The 24,910-nt window shown below is 36.9% G+C and overlaps 1 protein-coding gene across 2 annotated transcripts in view; it reads left to right on the top strand.

Annotated features, from left to right (window-relative positions):
* The window catches only part of NAALADL2 (N-acetylated alpha-linked acidic dipeptidase like 2), a 505,644-nt gene that overhangs the window by 23,960 nt on the left and 456,774 nt on the right, over positions 1 to 24,910 (top strand). For both annotated transcript variants that reach the window (XM_069792699.1, XM_069792700.1), the window contains exon 2: positions 3,509 to 3,571. The gene's annotated coding sequence lies outside the window, so the exon portion shown is untranslated. The remainder of the gene's footprint in view (positions 1 to 3,508; positions 3,572 to 24,910) is intronic.

Below are 24,910 nucleotides of genomic sequence, written 5' to 3'. Positions count from 1 at the left end.
TCTGAGCCAGTATGCAGAAAGCTATAAGGCCCTGTTTCTGTTTCATCTTCATGGTATGAGTGGAGAGCAGGATAGAAAGTTGCTTTGCAACACTCTTGTCCCTCAATATGGGAGGACAAGATGAAGAAAAAGTTTGTATTTTCAGAATGTCCTTCTTCCTTGTTACTAAGAGCAAAAGTGATGCTTCAGACCATTTGATTGGTATAACTGGTACTCTGTATCGATGTTGGACCCTCTCTCTCTTCCATGGAAGTCATGGAGTTTGGATGACAGTAGTCTCATTGCAGGCCACGTGAGGATGTGCAGAGGATGTTTCCCTGTTCCTGAAAACAAGATAGGTTTACGCATTTCCAGCACACAGAGAGGCGTGTTCATCTCCTAATTTACCCCCAAAGCCACACTGTTGTTTCAGGGAGGTTGATTGGGGTATAGATTAGATTAAACTTGACTGAGCCATTACGGTGGTAAAATTTGATGCTTGACTTTAAAAGGAAGGTGTTTTAGGCATGAATAATGATCAGTGAATTTATGAAGAACGGATAGGATGAAGATTGGGTTGGGGGGGACAGTAGGATGGTTAACTAGGGGTTTTTGGTTTGGGAGGGTGTTACTTATTTCTATTTGCTTATTGGACCTACAATTAATGTTTGATTTAGCAGTTTCTAGTAACAGATGGATATGAACTATAATGTACTTAATGTTTCCAGCAGTGTTAGTAATAGCTCAGGTTAATTTGTGGTGCAGATAATCAGGAGTGTAGTGCTTGTGTGTTGTGACTTGTTCAGAAGCCTGAGTTCCGTGATAAATGGTACAGCAGTTTATTGGGTGAACTTTAATTTTTATACGCAAGGCAATAAAATTTTGAAGGTTGAAAAACCAAGAACAAAATGTAGTGAGCACTCCAGTGTTTTAATGGACTTTGTTGTTCTCTGATATTTAAAACTTCTTTGAACATTCAAGTGTTCTACTCTGTTGATGTGAATACCCCATTGAAGATATTTAAGGGACTACAATGAAATGCATATGAGCAAATAGTTAAGTGCATTTGTGCGTCTGGATCAGAAGGCCATGTAACTTACCTGGCCTATATAGTGATAATTATGTATTGTTGTGATCTTGTCTAGATGTAAGTGAATTTGGTCAAGTGCTTTTGCTTAATTTTTATTGAATAATGAATAAATCAGTGAAGGTATAAATAATTATGGATATTGTGTTGTTAAGAAGAGAGACTCTAGTGGTGTATGCTTTCTGAACTCTAGTGTACATTCCTTTTCAGTCCTGCATAAAGAAGTACAGCATATTCTAGTTGATTTAGTGATGGACAGGCTGTTAATTCTTAAAATAGCTAAGGAGGAGGAACTCGACACCTTGAATGATTTATGTGTTTTCTTTGTAAGCTTGTTTCTGTTTTGTAACCTTTAAAATGTGGGTTTTATGAGTGGTATCATTAAAATTTATACTCCCTCTAGTATGTGAAGTTAGTCATTATTGCTCTGCTGTGCCTCCAGATCACCTGTCTGAATTATAAAACAGCCTTCCTTGGAGCTAAATAGTAATTTTTTTTCCTTTCTAGAGTAAATGCGTGTTGACTTCATTATTTTTCATTGGTGCTCCCATGCTGGAGCAGAGGCCAGAATCTGGCCTTTTCTGCTTTCCATCCAAATGTGAAAGGTTGCTAGTAGTAACTGTGTGTTCCTAAGAATGAAATATGAAGGGTCTTTTAGCTTAAGAAATTTTATATCAATCGGAAGAAACTGCCAGAGAATTTGTTTTGAAGTGTACTCTATTTTTTTTTGTGAACTCAGACTGATATGCTCAGTAGGTGATTTAATGTTGTGCTAGGCTTTGTTACGCTAATTTTAAGATGTTTCACTGAAGAGTGAATCTTCAGTAAGAGAAAATCCAAGCTAATACTGAAAGTGAATCACAGTCCTTCTTTCAATCAGTTGAGACTTTTTAAAAGATGTGATATACCAGGAACGATTTTGCGAAAGACTTCAAAGTTAATGGCTTTAGTCTGCATCCTCCAATTGAGGGTGTCAAAAATGCTTCTTTTAGAAAGGTCTGCCATACTCTAAAAAGTTGTGGGTTTTTTTGAAGCCAACGAATTGAATGGAAAATGGAAGTTTTGCTTGAGCCATGGACTACTGCACTGGTTCTCTGAAGGTTGTCAAGCAAACTGCTCTGTAACTCGTGAAGATGACCCATCTCTCTCTTCTTTATTTCAAGAAATGAAAGATCTTTATTCACAGTTTATGTAGACAGATCATCTAGCAGATTGTGATATAGATGAATTCATTGAAAACTCCCCAAACATGGCTTAGCCAGATTTCATACAGAGATGATATGGCATTGTTCTCTGAAACACAAATGGAGGCAGATATTTTAGTTTTTTTCATCTTGAAGTTGTTTACCTCATGCAAAAGAGCTAAGATTCAAGCTCTTCCTAGCAATGCCAATATGAGAGGTTTTTTTTATTTTACAAAAATATTACTGTTGTAATAACAAATGTTTTATTGGTGTTAACAGAGGATAAGATGCTAATTTCAGTGCAGCCTGAGGCTACCATGATGTATTCAGTACTGTCATCTAGCTCCATTGACAGATACGTGATATAGTACTAGAACACAAGTTTGAACAACAAAAGTAGTGTTATTGTTGGAAAACTTGGGAGTGAAATAGCTCAGATTTGAGGTATGTCAGAGTAAGCGCATTCAAGCATTAGGTCCTCGAGCCAGTGGCCTCTTCCTGAAATATTTGGTATCATGCTGCATGTTGTTATGATTATTAAAATTTGCTGTCTGCTTCTGTTCCCAGAATGATTATTCTCTCAATATTTGCAAGGCAAGTTTCCTGTCACGTTACAAATTTCCCTATTTAGTTTTGCAATAAAGAAAATGTAAGCATCAGAGGTTCCTGCATTGAACAGTTCCAGTAGCATAATTCTTAGAGCTGTAAGGGATGCTCTGTGGGCTTGTGCTCTCTCCTAATATCAACTAAGGTCTTTTTCGAGAGTCTTGTCCTCACCTCATCACACATGCTGCAACTAGACTTTGATTAAAGTAATACTATTGAGTTGAAGTTTAATTTGCTCTATGCTACTTAAGCGTATTTAAAAGAGTGAGCAGGCTCCATACATAAGTGTCAGTGAGGTAGTGAAGAAGGTAGAAAGAAGAGCTGTGATGCTGATTAGAGGAGGCTGAGTAGAGTTTTTCATAGGGTTAATGCTTTCCAAATTGGAGGATATAAGATTGAAAGTGAAGGGCACACTCCTTGTAGAGGGAAAGTGGTAGAGTGGTCCTAATGCAGAATCTCATTAAAGCAACTGTCAGGATTCCTCTATTTTACCATCACGTCCCCTATTCTATAAGAGTCAACTGTCGTTTTGAGTGAGCATACTGCCAAAGAGGCATTTACAAATAAATGAAAAATGTCACAATTGATTTTGCTCCTTTCAGAGTACTCCGTGTCAGCTTTGTCACAAACCCTTTGTTATTCTCTTTTTCAGATCTCTTGTCTGGACATTGGAAATAACTTTGGATGGTTCTGGGCTTCTTTCTGTTGACCCAGGGTAAGCTCCCGGGATTATGACTTTTTATTAACGTTTGTGCAACAGTTAAATAATATTGACTTTTCAGTGCTTATAAAGGATGAAATGCTAGAAATTTGTACCAATTACCTGATGAATGTATACCAAAGCTACATAATACAATCCACACTTGAGAATGCTACTAACAGAACAGATTTATTTCTTAGTTTCTTCTTTAGGACTATTTGTGAATTATGGTAATTACTTTGCAAACGTTGCGTGCAGCGGTACTAGCCACATAGAATACAGATAGCTATGTATTTTTATTTGTTTCTAAAGAATGTGTACTTCTAAGTTGATAGTGTTCTGTTCTTCAATATTAATAATTACTCATTCTCTTTCAATGTATGTTATATGGTTATTATAGTGCATATTGCTGCTTGTAAACTTATCGAAAGGTAAGCTGTTTTTCTTATATATTTGCTGGCTGAGTAAGTGAACCTAATGGGCAGTATCAGTAAGCCCCTTTTAATGCAAAACCTCTAGCGCAAGAATGAGTATCTGTTGGAATTTCATTATAAGAAATACTTGAGATGGCTTAGATAGTGAAGTATCTAAACTACTATCACTTCTAATAAAAAAAGTCTTAGTTATTTTCTCCTTGAACTTCAGTTTTGTGATAGCAATCAAAAATACATGGAGTGTTTTACTAAAACTGCTGTGAAAGAAACTTCATTAATGTCTATAGAAATGCCCATGATTCTTTAAATAGGAGTTGAAGGTTATAAATGACAGACCTAGTGCTACACTTATGAGTAATTTTTGCCCTTTCTGCATTTTCTGTGATGTCCAAGAAGTGGAACCTGCAAATAGTAATAGGACAAGAGTTTTCTACTATCTACTAACGTCAAAAAGTAAATTTGCACTGTATAGAAAGAATTGTTTTGTGACACTTTGTGAGTATTTCTGAAGGGATTCTTCAACAATGATTCACACACATTTTGCAATCTGGTGAACAGCACAAAGTCTTTATTTCAGTGCACGTTACTTTTTGTCATAGCGTATTTTAGAGTTGCTGCATTTTATCACTATTGCTAATAACAGATTTTTAAAAACAGAATAACTGGAGAAAATGACATTGCTGTCACTTTTGTACTCCAGAAACTCCTAGGAAATCCAAGAAGGAATAGTAATCATTAAGGGAAAACAAGAACAGTTTATGGTGTTACCTGCTCTATATACAGATTTCTTTTCCATTCCTCTTTCGTCTGAGATAGTAAGGTACCCCGATTAGCTCTACTTTTAACACAGCAGAAATTTCTTTGCATTAGTGTATGCATATTTGTCAGCTGTTTGAGCATTTTTAATGTGTTACATTCACAGTCAGCTTTTACAGTTCTGATATACCCTTTGGTTTAATTGAAATGAAATGTGTTGAATTTGTTTTAAAACAAATTTTCAAATTAATATCTAAAATAACTGTTAACTTTCCTGAAAGTTTAGAATTTTTATTTTTGTTCTTTTAACTAGAAACTAAAACTTGTTCCCTAAAACTACCAGAGAACACCCTTAATTTGTACTTTGGACACTCTCTTTTGTTTACATGTTAGTACAAATTTTGAGACGAAGCTCTCTAAGGCAGTCCATGGTCCTATGTTATCAGCAGCGGGCTGTTCAACCTTGCTTTTCTTCTACTTGTATTAGAAGAAAATCTGAGATGTGAATCTAGTACAAAGACAGAAAATGAGTTCTGGCAGTGTGAAAACTGATGACATAATTTCCATGACTAAACCAGACAGTTCAAGGCTGTTATATTTGTGTAATTAATTCTTATTGTTACTGTAAACAAAGACAGAAGGAAGGAAGGAAAACTTAGATGAAAATGAAGTAGAACTCAGCTCTATGCATCCCCCAAACTCCACTCCCCATTTGACTTGAACAATACAGTAAATTGTTTTAAGGTAAATCTAAATGGGATTCCGTAGTATTTCACATCTAAATGGGGCATGCACTTAAAAGTAAAGCAGTGCTGCAAAAGGAAATCTAGAACGCTTCCATAATGCCTGGAAACAATAGCAAGGTATTGGCTAACTATGACTTGGCAGATTTGCAGAAGTTTAGACTTTCACCAAATCTCTGCATGTAAACATGATACGTAGTTTCATAATGTTACTGATGTTGATTTGTCTGAGCTTCTTCTACAGAGCTGGCCGTACTCTGATGCATAGTTATGCATATGTAAAAATCTGTGTGCCAGCTGATTGCATCTATGAGAATTACTTCCATATATTAGTCTGAATCATAAGATTTCTCTCAACTGCTGGATGTCCCTACAAGCAATGGATGAAATGTACCTGATTAGCAAAATTACCATGAGCTAGAATATAACTATGGTGGGAGATTGTCAAAGATGTCCATCCATCAAATAGCAAACACAGATTAATAAAAAAAAAAAAAGAGAAACATGTGAACACCACAGCTGCTTATTTAGTTCACTAAGGAACATTGCAAGTAGGGAATGAGCCTACAAAGAGCCAAATAGATACACAGAGCGTTTGTTCCAGTGAGAACCCTTCTTGGTAGTTGGTCAAAGACAGTGCTGTACTGCTATAACAGGTTTCCAGTACGCTTATTTTCAGCCAGGAGCAAGGGAATAGGGTAGTGAACTGAGAGCTGTATCTTTCTGAATCAGTTTCTGTTCTTTACATTTTCATTTACAGTTTAAAACTATTAAAATTTCAGTTTAACTGGTTGTGATTCCCCCCCCCCCCCCCCCCATAATTAGACTTAGCTATTAATAATGACAGTTATTTGTTTGGCTCCTGAACCCAGAATATTTCTTCAACCCCTTTTCATGCACAAATGTCTCTTCCTATTTAAATTAATAAAGGTGCTCTATTTCTAGGTCATGGGGACTTGTTGGTCTCATATTTCAGCACGATGAATCACAGACCCTTCCCAGTCCCCAAATAAATGACTCTTCATGGCATAAGATGACTTTTCTATAGATGAAGAAAAAGTACTTGAAAGAGGGAAGTAAAGGAGGATAACCTGGTCAAGTGGGGAAAGATAAGATTTGACAGAGTTATCATTCATGAGTTTGACAATTAGGTCATTACAATTTCACTTTTAGAAGATGTGTTTTAAAATCCTGAAGATCCTTGCTCATTAAATTCAGGCCAGTTTCTAGCACCTCTTCTGATTTGTACCATGTTACTCTTTGAGTGTCTGTGTTACTCCATTGACTTCAGGGAGATCACTCATGGAATAAAGAAATTGTTCCCCACCTCTTTGTATCTGAGGCTCTGCTCTGTGCTGCTGCTGCCTTTTAGCTGTTATAAAACATTATTATCCAACTGGTTTCCTCTGAACTGTTTTGTGTAGTTGCTTTATAAATAGCGTTGCTTCAAGTGGTGTAATAGAACTCATAGGAGAAAGGACATGTGAAGACGACATGCCCATGAGACAATGCTAATAATTTGCAGTTCCTCATTGCTGTGGCTGAATGAGTTGGTTTTAGGTAATTTGCTATTTAAACAGGAATAATGAGGCAAAATGGGTTCTACTCATTTTCGTTGTGGCATGGTGGTCAAGCCTGAACCACTTAATTTTAGGGGTTGGACAGAGCAAAGGAAATTGCTTTTAACTTGCTTAATTGATCATTCTCTCATAGTTGCCTCTAGCTGTAAGGTGTTAATGATGGTCAGAGAGATTAACCATTAGAAGATCCCCCAAACTGTATAGGAAAATACCATGAAGTAGCTTAATGGTGAAATAGTTTAATTGCTGCTTAGTCAGCAGAGCAAAGGCAGGGAAGGAAGCTCATGTGCTGACCCCTATGTTCCAAAACAGTCTTTAGTCAAAACAGTGATTTGAAATGCATGTAGTATGATCATCTATGCACAGTATATTTGAGAGTGGAGGGAAGTGTCTTTGCCTGTGTTGCCTTGAGTCATCTTGGGAATATTTTCAGTGCTCAAAAGCATTAGTAGGACATAATGCATTTTATTTTTTTTCCTACGTTAAATTGTAGTATTTGTTTAAGCAACAAATAATGATAATTGCAGCTGGAGTTTTTTTTGCATTTACTAGAATAACATTGTTTGAAATTCCATTCAGAATTGGTTCCCAAGTACATATGCCTGCATATAGATTTGAATTACTGTAAGAAAATCAATGAATTGCCATTGAGTTAATAGTATTGGCTCTATTTGATAAGCCTGTCCTTGGGGATCCTTTGAAAATTATGGCGATAATTAATGATGGCTGAAGACAACTCCTATGACTTCTGTAGGTCTAGAAACAGGTTATGCAAAGTTGTCCCCGAGTCCGGTGGTCTTCAGCGGGGCCAAGATTTCACACGTTGCCTTCATATAAAGGAAGCAAATACAGCCTTCCATCCCCCACCATCTGTTGTTAGGGGTATTCCCTTATTTTCTACTGTTTAGAGGAAGAATTTGGCTCAATGTTGTCAAATTAAGTATAGACACATAATTAAGATTTTTAACATTTGTAAAAACTTGACTTGCGTGCAGGAGGTAGATTGTGACAGCCTGCTATGCCATACTAAAATGACACATAAGTAGAGCAATGTTTTCATCAACAGAAATGTGTTGCTGTTTAAAGTTGATTCTCTCTATAGGGGGCCATAATGTAACTAAAAGACCATAGCATAATCCTTCAGGATTGCATATTAATTCCTTAGAGGGACAAATTAATCTTTTCTGACTGTAGTGGTCTATGACTGACCATGGAAATACTACAGAACTATAAAATGGTCTGTAAAACAAAGTATAGGTTTTTTTTTAGACTAGCATATTTATTTTATAAGGCTAAAAGGCTCATACTTCTAACGATTTTTTGCTTGTAGCAAACTGGAAGTGAAAGTATTTGTCTTAAAATTAAAAATCGACATGGAATGCTATGTACTTTGCCTTAAAGAAACTGCATGTAAAATATGTCCTCTGTGAGGACTGAAGAGTATTAGGAAGTCTGTGCCAACACAAGAAGAATCTCTTTTGTTACAGATGATGGTGAGTTTTTGCAGCTAATGTAAACTGATGCAGTGATAGCTGCATACTATAAATTTTAAGGATGAGAATTTTGAGCAGTTTTTTTCTAGCAGTGGGTGGAGAGCTGGGTTTGTCTAATTGAGACAGTGTTACAAATTAGCCTTGACTGGGGTTTTCTTGGATTTTTTCTCTTTTTTTTTTTTTTTTTGAATGACCAGTGCTCTAAGTGTGAGTTTGTAGTAGAGGATTGTGCTGACTGGAAGGGGAAGGAAGCTGCCTGTGTGCTGCTCTGATGGAGAAAGACTAGGAATATTATTCAGTGAGTTTGATCAGAAAAGATTTTGTGTGCAAGCCCCTCTGAGCTGACATGTTCCCCTGCTCATAGCAGGAATTCTGAAACCTGTGAGGACATTATTTTACTGTCTTTATTGTGCCCATGTAGGACATCTTTCTGATTGTGCTATGGAGTGTATCACACTTGAAAGGTTCTTTCCAGCCCACCACACTTGTGTGTTTCTGCTGTGTTTCAGTTTGTACTTAGAATTTTAATTTGGGCATCAACCCTTCCTTTACTAATATTTTCAGCAGCAGTGGTGGAAGTAAGTTGTTAGCAAGGCCCTTGCCTGTCATATCTCAAAATGAGACCCTTTTCTTGACGAACAAACTAGACCTTTGCTATGGCAAAGGCTTTGGGAATGTGCAACAAAAATTCAGAAGTCTAGTGAAGGAAGCATTCAATTTAAGCCTGGCCTTGACTACCTCATTCAGGTTGATGTTCAGGTTGTGATCTTGTTGGAGGTTACATGCCTTAGCACAAAGGGCATGAGCGTCTCCATGCATCCAAATTAGAACTAATGACTCTTTCGTGTGACACTACCTTGATTGAAACCAAAGGCTGATTGTAGTGTAATCACTATTTGTTGATTGATAAGTATCTAGAGTAGCGTGCAAAACAAATTTCAAAACAGCCAAGGTATTTGATCATTATTTCTCACATGATTATTGAAAAATTAAAGAAAATATGGAAGTTTAAAAGATGCTTCTGACCCTGCTGTAGTTCAGGGAAGAGGTGTAATATTCAGCAGCCTCATGGCCTTCTCGATATACTTAATTGTTTATGACTATACTGTTCTAAATATAGGACAGCTGAGGTAAAAAGTGCGTGTTTCCTATACCTTAAGACCTAGGAAGGAGATAGTCTTCTTGGGAGAGTTTTGACATTTGTTTTAATGGAAGCAGGATCAAGCTCAAATGCTAGGTTAGAATGACATTTAAAAGTGATCAACAATACTGATCAGTGATCAGTAAATTGAGCTGTTCAAGGTGTTTAGTTTAAGAGACTCCTTTATGTAAGGTATTGTCAATTCTGTGTTTGTTTTTTTTTTAATTATTAGAATATAGCTATACCTGTATGAATAAACCATCTTCATCCTGGTGACGTTGGTGACAAAGCTCTGATGGATTTCAGCAACATTATGAATCTGTCTGCTGGAGATTCAGTTTATATGTATAGATACAGTACTGCTCAAAGCAAAATATTTCACAATCCTAGTATGAACGCTTTCAGTGCTCTAAGGCATCTCAATGTGTTATGGAAAAGAGCTCATCTCTGCCGAGATAAATGTTTTGCAGTGGTTTTATTTTCACAAAAGCTAAAGCCATAACCAAGGAATGATGACCCATTTTTTGATTAAAATGCCAAATCAGCCCAGCTCCCCTCCCCCAACAAAACACCTGCACAGCAAATAAATAATACTGTAATTGAAGTAATGGAGGTTTCAGCTTCAACAAGGAGCATATCCAATATGTGAGGCTTGCAGAAAATGGAACTTAAAAGCCTGATGTTTCAATGCATTGTTGAGAGATGGGATCGAGGGACTTAAATGTAGGCAGGTCCAGCTTTTTGGGAGGCTTCTTTTCGAGGTTTAAGTATTCCTATTGTTTTCACCTCTTCTCCAAGTCCGCCTGTGCCTTCTATCCCCATCAGCTATGCCTGCTGTCTTCTCAAAACACTCTGCACTGAGAGTCACTGACTTTGTAACTGCAGTCCTTATGGATTTGTTGCGAGTTCACTGAGTAACACTTATTACAAGCTTTATATTAGCGGTTACTTTTACGAAGTATGACTTTTTCAGATAAATAGGGTCCTTTATCCTAGGTAGTACTATCACTATTTTTGTCACCAGCTACATGATGAATATCTTCCAGAAAATGATAAATTGGATTTTGGAAATAAAATTTCATGACCTCAGTTTACCTCATCTGAAAGACAGTTTTGTTGGTGCATCACTTCAGAACGTTTCCTTTAAAACATATGATGATATTTCATGTTCCCCCATTTACAAAGTCCTTTTCCCCTTTACAATGTAAGTAATAAATGCCTTCTGTTCCTTTTTGGACCTCCTAAAACTTACTCAGTCCATTTTCTTTGCTTTTCTATGTTTATGCTCATGTCTTCATTTATCTATTAGTTCTCTTCCTCTTAACACCACAGAAAAATCTGCCTAGTAGATAGATTGTTGAGATATGAGTAGAAATAAAGGGTGGGGGCAGAACTAAAGGGGCCGACAGAGACAGAGCAGAAGACAGGGGATGTGGCCCTTGGCATTTTAGTTTTGAATGGTTTGGTGGTTCTGCAATGTCTGTAAGAATACATCTGCAATGAGAACTGCGAGTGCCTTGTTTTTTATAGCTTTTTATAGTGACATTAGTTCCTTCAACCAAATGTGAGAAGCCTGCTACCTTCCTTTTTCCTAGTGTTTTTCATTTGTTTTTCCCATACCTTAGGTTCAGCTGAAGCTTGACAAATGCAGGTGTTCTCACAACTTGTCTTCGAGCTATACTTCTGATTTTTCTCTCACCTTCCTTTGCAATAAGAAATATCTGTTCAAATGTTTTTTATAGTTTCTTTATGATAGGCATTTCAGATACCTACTGCTGAATAAATAAAACTGCCTTCCTAGCTTAAGGAGCCTCGGATGTTTTTTCATTTGTTTCTTAAAATCTGTTGCAGTGCAGAATGTAGTTGGTTGTCATAGTAAAGAAAGTGGCCTGGCATTGAAATGAGAACATAATTAAAATTATTTTTACTTTTCTCAGGACTTGGAACAAACTTACTTAAACCTTTTCTTAGAGGTATTACACCTAACAAGCTCTCCTGAGAGAGATCGTGGCAAAGCAGCTAAGCTATCAACAAAAATACTGAATGGCTGCATTCCTTGGGTTTTGCTTAAATTTGAAAGTAGATAGGAACTGTGAAGAAATATAATGCAATCTGGTAAAGAAGCTGCAGCATAACTCCAGTGGCCTCAGACACAGTAATGTACTAGTATAAAAATCTCATATTAACCTGGAATATAGGTAACATCATAAAACACTCTGAAGTTGCTTAGCTTATGTTTGTCCTTGATGCATCATCTTCAATGTCTCGTGATGTTGAGATCAGTTTGTGCTGTAAACTGTGGAATGGAAACCAGGTCTTTTTACTTGCTGTAGAAGAGGCCCCGTGACCCTTTTCTGGGCTGTGTTAGATTATGGCATGCTAAATGCAAAATGACCACTGAGCTGAAACAGCAGCCAAATAGTGTTATGTTCTTGGTTTTAATCTTATGGCAGGTTAAGGTTCGCTAAGCCGCTGAAGCCACTCGTGGTCTGAGGTTTTCTTTCCCTGCCCACATGAATGTATGTGTGTACATGATAGAGTCATAACACTGGTATTCTAGGATTTGAAGCAAGTGGAGAGGGAAACAGTAATTCTTGGGTGTTTCAAATGTTTCCTGTTCCTTTTTTTTTTAAATCTGGAATGCTTGTTAATCTGTGCAATATTTGTTTTATTGTAATCCTTTCTCAGAGTTTGTGAATGTCTTCCGATACAGGATCAGTAGTAATGGTTTTGCAGAGTCACAGCCCTTCTCTTTCTACATCTGAAACTTACATTGAGTTGTAGCCCTTCTTTTGTTTGTTATTTTGAGGAGGAGATGATACAGGGGTCATGGTGAAAAGCATGCTTGAATCTGAGGAAATAGTTGTTCTCCAAAAAGTAGTGTTTTACCTGATTACTTTTGCCAGCTTTCAGTGGATTCTGGAAGATGATACCCTAAGCAGATCATTTCAACTAAGAGAGAATGCAGCTCTTCATCGGATTATTATATTACATTCTCAAAAAGGAGCACAGTGATGTGGTGATGCATAGATTTGGACAGCAGCTTTGAAGCAGCAGGGGACAAATCTGTTGATTATTGCCGTATGCAGCTGTATGTGTCTCTCTTACTTGGCGGTACGCTGTACTCCCAAGTGCTCTGGCCGGATGGCAGAGCATCAGGGAGAGCTTACTCGGCGAGGCTCCGATAAACCTCGCCTCACCATATTTCTGCTTCAGGTTGGTGGGGGACAGAGCAAACTTTGGTTTGGAAGTCATGCTGTCCTGAGTTTGTGGTCCTGTGCCCGAGTAGTGTGCTAAGGCAGTTGCGTGGGAATAGCATGAGCTAACATGACTCTCTGGCTCCTGGGCAGGGCTGGCTTACAGCTGCCTGCCTCGGACCGCAGCCTGGAGAGCTGGGTTTTTGCAGCTACTTGGGTTGTCTTGCCAGCGGTGAGCTGGTGCGTGGGTTACCGTTTGACTTTCGGTAAGAGCAAAGCTTCCAAGGACCCGAGTTGCAATGTTATCTAGGTGTGCCTGGTAGCATTTTTCAAAATTGCTAACATGCTTTCAGGACGAAAGTTCTATTGAACAACCTGATCCTTGTAAACCTTCGGAGCTAGGTAGCAAACTGCTCTAGATGTTTTGGGGAAATCCCATTGAATATCTGTCTCCATTATTATGCGTTCACACGCATTTGAAAATCTGGGATCAGAATATTGGTGTCTTGCATATTCGACAATGACGAGAGTTGTAACTTGCAAAAATAGATCTGCATTTTACATAATCCCCCTGAAGTCATGAAGCTTTTAAGTTCTGATTGAACTGTAGAATTCCTTCAGAAAACTGTTTCTTTTATTATTATTATTTAGGATTTATTACAATCTGGTTTTTTTTAATGCACTAAGGGACGTTTTCTTGTACCTTCTAGGCTTCTTGATGTTTTCATTGGAACAGAGATGGTCTATTGTGAAAGGGGTTACAGAACATCCCACTCTGACATTCTGATTACATTGTTTTAATTCATACACAGGTGTGCACATACATGCAGCAGGGATCCTACTACAAAAAATTCTGGCTTGTCAGAAAAGGTGTAGCTACAACTTTGCTTGAAATGCCTCTGTGATTCGGGGACCCATGCTAGTTAGGTATGTTCTGTATTAGTCTGTACATGTGTATATGCAAGAATGGGATGCTGCCAGATTGCTTCGCTGTGTTAAGTATTAAATTATCAGATATACCTTTTAAAAATAGCATGTTATTTGGGTTGGCTCAAGAAATTAAAGTTGAAGGGTTACAAAGCTGTCTTCACAGGCTGTATTATCTCCTTGAAAATAGAATTTCATAATTACTTAATGTGCATGCATGTGTGTGTCTGTCCAATTATTATCTGACAATAAAGTTTGTTCAAAAAACCCAACCCAACAAAACAAACAAGAATCAACCTTAATGAAACAATTTTAACATCTGAGTAAAATAGAGAGAACGATGAGTATCAATGTGAAAGATTGCGTTGCGTGCAAGTTCCGGTCAGTGTAAATTGTCTGGCTTTTCTAACTATTCAAAACTTAAGTCATGCTGAAAGCATTAAGGTACTTCATGTTTGGCCAAACACATGAAAGAAAGAGTGAGCGAGCACAACAAGGAGCTTTGATAACTTAAATTTAAAAAAGTTACCTCTTCTGGCAATCGAGGTGTGTATATTTAGCAGGAGCTGAGGAGTAGACTGTGAGCAGTTATGCCTGTGTTCAATTTCAGCTTTCTTCCTAGCCAGAGCAATAATAATTTGCGAGTTTACAGGGATAATTTTTCTTAAGGCTGTTGGTTCTTCTTGTGTGGTGTCTCCTGTTCAAAAAGTAGTAAACTGGAATTGGTAGTATCATTAGGCTTTAAATGGGGACAGACTGCTGAAAGCGTGCTCTGTTATTCAGCAAGCCAGGTAGGCATCATTAGCTAGTAACTCCCAAGCTGCAGCCTAATCTACAGCTTCTGTATTGCACCACCCAAAATGTAGATTCAATCCTGATGTGAAAGATGGGAAGTGTGGATCAGACTTCATGCGATGCCTTTTCATTCCTTTTCTAATAGAAAACTAGTGAAATGAATTTATTGTCTTGCTCTTTTGTATGGAGAAATGGTGACTGAATAAAAAAGAAATTATTAACAGCTCCTAGAAATATGGATGGCTTTATTAAGGAGCATATATATACATATATACGCAGGTGTCTTTTTCATGTACCTATAGCCAAAACCCCTTCATTTTGTTTCTGTGAAGGTCAGTCTGGAATGATTAATTTAAAAAAAGAAATTATCTAATTCCAGTATTACATACTGAAACAATAAAGCTTTACAGTGTGTTGGTTTTGTATGTAAGACTCCTACGACAATATAATTTTCATGACTGTATTAAAATGTCATTAATGTATTTAGTAACTACTCATCTCTGTTCCATTAATCATAAAAGATGAAATCAGATACAAATGGAACTTATATTCTGAATTCTAAAAGATTAACTTTATTTGCAATAACCGTCAGTATGTAATCCTCAGGTTCTGGTTTTAAACTATCTTATTTGATAATGTAACAAAATCAGTGATTCCAATGTCTTAAAAAATTAGTATCAATAAAATCCAATGCATGTTTAAGTGTAAAGATTTTATTTCGGAACAACCCCTTTTGTTGGTGCTGTATTGCATTAGTGTGCTGTGTTGCTACAAATCAATATGAATTTAAATGAAATAATTTGCTGCATCCTGCAACAGCAGGGAATTACTATGATAGTAGTTTAAGTCTTATTTAGGGCATAGTTGGTCATCTCTAATGAGTTTACTTCTGACTTGGATCAGTATAACCAAAAGTAAAATCAGGTTCCTAAACAGCTTCTCTTTGTTAAAGAAATAAATATGCATGCTAATTTTGGTACCATTTCTGGACAATCATGGCAGTTAAACTGCAGGATCTTCCCTCTTCCACCCTTAAACTTGCACATGGGTGGGAGACAAACTGAGACCAACTCTTCTCCTGTTTCAGAGAGAATAGTAAAAAAAAAAAAAAGTAGAGCTGCATGTGCACTGGGGTTGTGATAGTGGCTCTAGTATTTTGATACTGCTGTATAAAGCAGTCTTAAAATTTTCAATTGATAACCTTTCCTGTCTACACGTGAGTTTCTGAATTTCTGTTTTGTAGGAAAACAAACAACCCCAGTGTGCTTAGTTGCCTCTTTCTTCCTGTTGTTGATTCTTTACATAACAAAATTACTTTTAGACCTGTCTATGCTGTGGCATAATAGAAAATGGGAAAGAGTTAATTTTACTCTTCACTCAACTTCTGTTTTGCAGGGAGCTCCATATGAGGACACAAGCAGAAGTTTTTGATGCCTGTCGCTTTTTCTGCTGCATTTCATTAGTGTTAGGGGAATTAAACTGATGTTACAATTTGTGGTAATCTGCATTAGAATCAGGTTAATTTACAGTTGGTTTCTAAGTTTGGTTTTGTTTTGACTTTTTTTTTTGTTTATTTGTTTACAGTTTTAGTGAAGCTTGAAAGAAGGCATCATAATAGAAGGTGCGTGAAGATATTAGCAGAAAAAGAAAAAAATTGTGTCGAAGCACTTGGGGCTTTGAAGTTCAATAGAAGCAAACAGTAGAGGCAAACTGTTACTTAATAGAATCTCTTGCATCTTAAACATTTCAAATTAAAATGTTTTTTACATCTTTTCCAAAAATCCAGGTGGGAAAAACTACTTGTGGTGGTGTTACTTCTGTGAATGTTAACTAATTTACAGTTCTTCTAGTTTAACTGGAGTTGCACAATTTATATGAGTAAAGCTATTGTTTTATTTGGTATCACTTTCCATGACCACCCAATCCAATGACAAAACTCTTACTGATTTCTGTGGGAGATGCAGTTGGCCTGTAGTAAACCTGGTGAGTCTATAGGTACTGTGTTGTAGAAAGATGACTTGATGTTCAGTGCACTGAACATCATTGCACAAAATAGGGTTTTCTGTAGGTACTGTAGATGTACATGCTTTATTCTGCCGACTGCGTGTTTCTGTTTTTACTGGAAGCGTTATTCTGGATGCTTTGCTCTAAAAGGTTTCTCTTTTTCTCACAATCAGCACATTCATTTTTTTCCCACTACTCTCTCATATCCCTTGTGTTTCTAATTAACATTTCAAAATCACCGCCTGTCCTTTGTTCTGAATAATCTGTGCTTGTTTGCATTCCGGTAGCACATCTCTATGGTGAATGCAACACCAATTAATATAATTTTCAGTAGTAAAAAATAAATAGTCTCCATATATGGGTTTATTCTCAAACCATAATATATTCACTAGTTTTTATCTGACAGGCCTTGAGTCCTAAGAGCTGGATTAGGCAAAAGTTTTAAACTCTATTTAGGCTGAGTAAGCAGATATCTTTGTCTAATCAGTTAAACATGCTGCACTTCTTTATAGCTCTCTACAGGAGTAAAGAATTAAAAAAGGCAAGCAGTAAGTGAATATCTCAAAGGGTATCTATTGTTCGTTAAAACGTGCTTCACCTAAAAAAATAATCTTAATCTGCAGATTTCCTGTTCGCTCTTAGGTTACCCAATTATATATGAATATGAAATTCAAAGGCAAAGCTTAGTCACTGAAAATATTTTGCTGGCTTTTGCTTGCAGTTTTACTGTACTGCTTTTTTTTTTTTCTTAAAATTGATCATCTAAAGTAATTGCTGTCATGAAGTAAGAGATAAGGTAAAGGCGAATTTATAGCTAAATGCTTTGAAAAATAAAAGCTTTATGACTTAAAATTTGCTTTCAAAATTTTCAGAGCTGTCTGATTTCTTCAAGAAAATGTCTTTAGCATACACTCACCCTTATTTTATAAAATGCAGAACTATTTATCTTTTCTGAGCAGGAGTAACATATGACTTAACCAAGAATGCATTGAAATAATCAAGATGCAAAGCAGAGATATTATATGTACACATGTTTATGCCTATAACACAATGAAAAAGAGGAGACTTTTTTTTTTGGAGGAAGACATCAGGCTAACAGCAGCAAAATAAAGGACGTATTTTCAGGTGGATTCTTTTGTCCGCTTGTCAAAGACTTCCTTTGAATGTTAACCTAGGTGTTTCTCATCCGGGAAAGACTTTCGGTAATATAATTTAAGTATTATCGTAGTTTCTTGCTCTCATGCTTGGTTAGATCATCTCTTACCATGGGCAAGACTAGAACATATGGAGATATTTGGCAGCCTGAGGACACTTAGTTAGTTTATGGCTCAGTAAACATCCGAAATGAGAGAGATGGCAGGGTGGTCCTCTTCATGAGAGCCGTGAAACAGATAATTGTCCAAAGCTACTGTACTTGGAAGTTAATGAACAGAACCATGTAAGTAATTCTCACTATATGAGATCAGTGTCACCTTGGTCCCTGTTGCCAAGTGCTGATAGATCTTTGTGTAACACCTTTTGTTTCTCAGCTGTGTAACTGCATGACATAAGTATGGCATCTGTAGTTTTATTTCAGAACATGCAACTGATTTTGTATGTTAAAATAAAACCGAATCCCTGCATGTGGAATTTTACAACAGTATCAGTGGTGTTTACTTTCTTAGAAAAAATAATGTATTTAAATATATACTAGAGCTGACCCCTGAAAAAATTACTTCACAATCCCCCCTTCATGAAAACTCTTCATGAGGCTCTTGAAACTGCAACTTCTTTGATATCTGTTAAAAAGTTTGCATGAGATGTCACTTTTTAACTTGACAAGCTTGAACACAGAATTATTGATCTCTGAGCAGCAATAATACTTGTGAGGAGGGCTCTCCCGGTATATCTTTGGTAGTTAGGTAGTATTCAATGCTTAATGTTTTTGCTGTACATTATTTATTTGTGGATAAATTAGCTGGCTTTACAGAACTTGTTTGATAGCTGTAAGTGTCTCACTGTGTTTCCTTTTGCACAGAAGGAAAATCTGGGTCTAATATCAGGCCTCAGAACTGATGGGAAGTCATAATTGCCTTTTGAAAGTGAGAGGATTTATCAAATGCTTGAACCTTAGGAATCAAGTTGGAAATTTGACCTATGTACTAAATGTATGGAATAATTTAGTCCACTAGTTTTGTGAATCTGAGGGTCACAGCTATAGAAAGAGAAATCCTAAACAATAAATTAACCAAATTATAGTATTGCTGTTGGTTTAAATATTTAAATCAAGGTTGTATATCATTCTAAAAGATGTGATCTAGCTCAGCTAGATGCGTGTGGGCTCAGTGCAGAAATTACTGAGTTAAATTCTTTGGCCTGTGCAATGTAGAAGGTCAGTCTCAGTGATCACAGTTGTCCTCTATAAATGCTGTTTGTCAAAAACAAACATTCAGCTGAATGCATTTGAAGAAGCATGAAACAGCATTTATTAGAAATGAGATATCTGTCAATAGATTACATGGGTTGGAATAAGCAGATAATTGTGAAACTATGCAGTTAGACTGGATGGATAAAATGAATGGCTTTATGAAACTGATGAAAAAATGCTGGTTTCATGTAAGCTTGAAAGTAACATTGGTTTATCTTTTTAAACAAAAGAAATCTTCTCAAACTTTAACACATACATAGAGTTGACTGTTGCAATTATGACTGAGATTTACAAAACTAGTGGACTGTCTCTTTCCTTCCATATGTATTTAGTATACAAAGCAGGACTTCATGCGTACAGTTTTTGTTTGAGCTCTAGTGTGCTTAAAGAATCTGGTCGCCTGGGGAAGAGGAAAAGGGAAGGTTCAGGAATCTGAAAACAGGCTCCCAAAAGCATACCACAAGGTCTGAATGTGCCCGTGCCTGTGCGCACACCTGCACCTAGTTTGTTTTATGCACTGTTGCACCTGAGTGGAGTCAAGTGGCAATAAAAGAAACCTTTATATTGACTACTTGTTTTCTAAAGAGTTTCAGATACCTGTGAATTCAAAACTTGTGGTAATTTTTGGGTATAGTTTAGTGAGCTAAGTAAAACTTTCAGTGCTCAGAAAGAGCATGATTAAATCCTTAGTGCTATCAGTGTTACACAAAAAATGTTGAAGTCGAGCAAAGTGGCGGTGTTTCTATTGTCTAGATCATGGAAAAAATAATTTGAAATAAGCATAAATGCAAATGCTTTTAAATCAAATGGGCATTCTTCAATATGCAGCGTATTTTTCTTATTTTCTGGGTACTTCTGCTAATCCCCTCGATGGTACTTACAGGTGAAATGTACCGCTAGTCTGGAAGGACGTTACTTCCTATCTTTTCCCTCAAAATATCCATAAGCAGAACAGTGAGTGGCTTAGGAAAATGTAATTTTGTGCACTGGTTAGTGACTCTGAATAATACATTTTAACCTTAGATGAGCTGGGAGCTTAGATTAAGTTTTAAGAATATTCTTAACTTTTTAAATTAGCGCATAATTCTACTGTTTGACTTATTCTTATGAACTGCTGGTCTTTGTCCCCTTGCTTTCCATGTGGGAAGCGGCTATCTGTGCAAACAAAAACAAGCTTACAGGAGTAGTGCCTTGATTTGTATTGGAAGTATACTGGGTTGCCTAATCACCTTAAAATATGTCAGAATTTAGTAGTGACTTTTCCCATACCTGGAAATATTTAAACAGATGCCCATGGGAAAATTGAACAGAGTGGAGCAAATTGAATCAGGTTTAAGAATTCATGACCTTTCTGTCCTACATATCGAATTCATTTTTCTCAAATGCTGTTCATATTGTGCTGCATATTAATTGCGTATTGCGTATTCTTTATTCATAATATACCACTGATAATAACATAAAATTACATTTTTAATTCCCAATGATACCTTAATTTAATGTTTCATTTACTTCTCTTCTTTAACTAATCTTCTGTCCTCTGAACAAATTTGATTAAAATCGCTACATTTATTAAAAAGAAATGGGCTAAAATATATCAGTTTGGTCCCACAAGGAGCCGGTATTTAAAAATTCTTTTCTGGGGGTATGCCTTTTATTGCATGGCAGGTTTTAGGGGTGGAGATGGCTGATTAAAGCTCAGAAATAGCTAGGATATTGGAAAGTGGAAGAAATTATCTGCTTTAGCTACTGCTTTCTCATTTTCCAGGTAAGCCATTCTACTTCATCCTTTCACTGGTCTCCTGAAGCTGTAGTAATTATTAATTTGTGAGATTTGGGATGGGATGTTGGAGAGTGAGGAGTGATTTCAGGTGATCTATTCTGCTTGCCTCTTTTTCCTAGTGCTGTTTGCCAGGAGACTCTTTCAGTCTGCACCAGCTGTCAGGCAAGTGATGAGCAGAACTCACTCTGGGCTTGCTTCCCTTCTGCAAGTGTCAGGCTGAGCAGAGTCAGTGACAGGATCTTTAGGGTGGGATAATGCAGCCATGTAAATGGCCCTGCTGCTGCAATTTGATATTGTCTTCTGGTCAAAAGAGGCTTTTTCCTTTGTGACTCCAAAGCAACCAGCAAAACCTTCTATGTGTTCTGGCATGGGATGAAGGCTGTTACGGTTAAATGCTCTCCTTTCACCGTGTAGATGGAATTTTGGAGCTATTTCACCAGCACACAACAAGTTTTTAATGTTTAGACCTTGTTTCTTTACACGTTCAAGCGAAGGTACTTTGCAGTGCTACCTAGATGAATTGCTACAAGTGTGAATGTCAGTCTTGCCGTTTTTATGATGCAGTCAGTATGTTGCACTTCACTTGTGCCAACATACTTAGCTCTGGGAATCTTGCAGTGCAAGCTTACTAAGTGATTCTGGATAGGTGCCTCAAAATCCTCACTTTGAAGCTTTTAGGGGAAAGGGAAAACTGAATGGACCAGAAAGTTCATAAATGTGCATTGATTCTTGATGGAGGTTATTTACTGATAAAGCATGTCTTGATCTTTTGTGTTTGTACAAGACAAAAATCTTAAGTTTGTGTTTACATTTAGAAGTTGAATGAATGTCTTGTGATTTGTAACTTTACACTTATTTTGTTACTTTGGCTTTGATTTAAATTTTTAGTGGCTTAATCTTCTTAATTTTCTGTTGAATTATGTGATTATCTTTGCCCATTTGATGTTGTGCATTTCTGTGTAATTAGGATGTTGTAATCTTGTTTCTTGGTGTGTGAGAAGATTGAGTTAATGATATCTTCTTGGGAAGTATGGCATGACATTGTTAACTGGTTGTGTAAATTGGTAGGGAGGAGCTCACTTACCAGTCAGTAAAATTTAGGCATTGGTCTTTTCCAAAGCTAGCATTATGAAGAAACACTTTTGAAATACTTGCATTTATTTTTATATTTGTCCATCTCTGTTCTCATTGTATGGCTGATTAACTGCATTCAGAAATGTTATTTACTGCTTGTATAGTGACAGAGCTTTTTTGGAAGTGTGAGTTAATGAAATTTAATGCTGTCTGTGCTGGCTTTTTTTAGGTCCTGCGAGCACCCATTAAGTAGGTTAGCTGCTCGCTTGTTAAGCACTTTCAAGAGCATGAATTAGCAAGCATCCACCTTTACTGTGTGCACCTATTTCTCATATTCATTCTAATTTTCATTCATCATTAGTTTTATCTCTTCCTGCTCCCCTCCCCTTGATTCTGCAAATTCACAACTTAGTGCACTATCCTCAGAGCGCTAGGCTTTACCTCATCATCAACAATACAGCTCTTTTCATGGTCATCAATGCAAAAGCTTGTCTTCTGAAGCCCGGTGCACCTCTTGTCAGTCCTTCAGTAAGGAAGGAGCTGGTTGTGTCAGAACTGTGGCAATTCGATGGCTCAGCTGGGAGGCAAAATTAACTCTGCGCAGGGTCCGTGTGTGTGCAGCTGTTTTTTGAGGAGCTGGATGGGATTTAAATGATGTACAAGTCTTTGGTCTGTGAATGAATTTCAGTCATGGGGAATGACTCTCAGCTCCAGTCATGAGGCAGGTTTTTTTAATTTCTTTTTTTTAATTTTATTTAGGAAGAGTCTTGGCCTGGTTTTGTAGATGTATGTATGTTTTTGTGTAATGTATGTATATTTGTGTGTAGAAGAATAATACATAGTAGTCATTTTGTCAGGCCTTATCTCTAGAACATGTAGGTTCCTTACTGTAGGTAAAGTGAAAACTTTGTTCCTTTCCTACAGTGTGCAGGAATTAATACAGAAATATCCATTGGCTGTTTGGAAGTGGGGGAGGTCTTTAAGAGATGAGGTGACATGCTGAAACTTTGTTTTTAATTGTAGTTGTAACAATCAAACTCCTAAATTTAATAAATGTTCAATAGAAAACTACATAGTGATACTTTTAGCTGAATTTTATTCATTTGGGCTTTTTCCTTTCTTGCCAACATTTCAATAATTGTAGCTTCTAGTGCTTTTGTGGGGAAGAGCATTTCAAGAATTGTGTATGTTTTTCCTTGAAAACTAGTGTGAGAAAGAACTGCCTTTGGGATACTGGGGCTGTTTTGTTGTCTAAATAGTGTGGCAAAGTACTTGTATCGCATCCAGTGATAACCTTGTAGCATTTTTCAGTTTGAAGGACTGTGCCTAAGAAGTGGCACGGCTTCATGCCTTCTGACAGTTTAGTAGTGGGCCCTAGACGTAAAGCAAGAGATGGCAAGGAGCAGGCAAGCAAAACTGGTATTTGTACAATGTAGGTAGCCTTGCCTCTATCAGCTGATTTTCTGTCACTTACACAGTTCTTGTCCTTGTCTGACAACCCTTTATAACTTGACTCAGTCTGTATTATTACTTTCATTTCTTGCTATTACTTCTTTCTTCCTTAAGATTCTTTTCTTAAAACTTTGAGTAAGAAATCTGTCTGGAGGGAAATACGGGTTTTGTATTCACTAGAAAGAGATTTGGCACTTCAAACTTATGCTGTTATGTTCCGTTTGCAGAGCTCTTCTGATCCAATCTGTTTTATGATTCTTTTGCAATTTGCATAGATCTTCAGTTTGCTTATCTGCCTGTGATAATGGTTGCCAGCATTAATAAGTTAACAATGGGTTGAGAGAGTTGCTTTAAAATACATTCTTCACTGGTGCTTAATTTCAGACTAGGCATCAACCCTTTTTGTGAATGACAAATTGGTTACTCAATGTCACATGCAGAAAATCATGCATATATAGGTGTTTGACAACATCTGTTTTTAAATGATTTTACAAAACGTGTGTAAAGAATTTTGGCATGATAGTATGAGCGTAAACCCTTGGTAGTGCTACTGCCTTAAGTTACTTCATCCCAAAAGGAGAACTGTTTAAGTGGTACTCATTCCCTGCCCCAACTTAGTCTTGAGTGAATCATCATGGACAATCTGCATGGATTAAAAACAGAGGTACAGTAATGAAGTTTTTATAACTAAGTAGTTGCCCTCTGGGTGCACCAACTTAACTGCTGGTCATGGATGAACTCTTTTGCTGAATACAAAATGCTGTCTTGCAGGCATTTTTCTTGTGTGGTTATCGATCGTGGAGACTAGAACGCATCTATAACCTTCATTATACTAGTTTTGACAGTATATTTGCAGACATTTGGAATTTGATTTTGAAAGAATGTTTTGTTTTAAGTGATACCAAGTAAAACTATATTCTCAAACTTGAGTAACCATCAGTAAAGTTCAGGTGGGCATAGCTTCCTAATTGTCATTTATATACTCAATATGTTAAAACAATTAAAAAGAAGAAATACTCCAAACTAGTAATATTTCTAGGTACTTCATTGTCCTCCATATCAGGCAATGACTTGATTGCAGTGATCCTAAATGATTCTAGATCCATAGCCCACTTACATACATTCTGAAAAACACTCCTTGGCAGTATATTCTTTCTTAATAAAGGCTTAAATATTTGTAGGTATTACAGTAAAATCTGGAGTACTTGGCTTAGTCCAGTTTAGGCCCCGATTTTTTTTGCAAGGTGTTATATAAACAGTAGAGAAATTCCATCACCCGTAGAGCTTATTTTCTAAGTACTCCAGGCAGGTAAAGGGTATGATCAGAAGCACAGAGAATACAGACCCACCTACGTTTGTCTGGCAGGCGACTGAAAAAACCCAGATTTCTGGATGTGAGTTAGTTGGGCGGTGATACTGCTACATGTATTACATTAACGTCAGGAGGCCTTTATCGAGGACTTGATCTCTGCCGTGCTTTATTGCCAAGAATCATTCCATAAAAAGACATTTGTCCAAAATAACTTGTGTATTAGATTTGATGAGCAGCAGCGGGCTGATGGAACAGAAAA

This window comes from Haliaeetus albicilla, chromosome 9 (assembly GCF_947461875.1).
Source record: "Haliaeetus albicilla chromosome 9, bHalAlb1.1, whole genome shotgun sequence".
Lineage (NCBI taxonomy): Eukaryota > Metazoa > Chordata > Aves > Accipitriformes > Accipitridae > Haliaeetus > Haliaeetus albicilla.
This window is presented reverse-complemented; position numbering and strand designations above follow the sequence as displayed.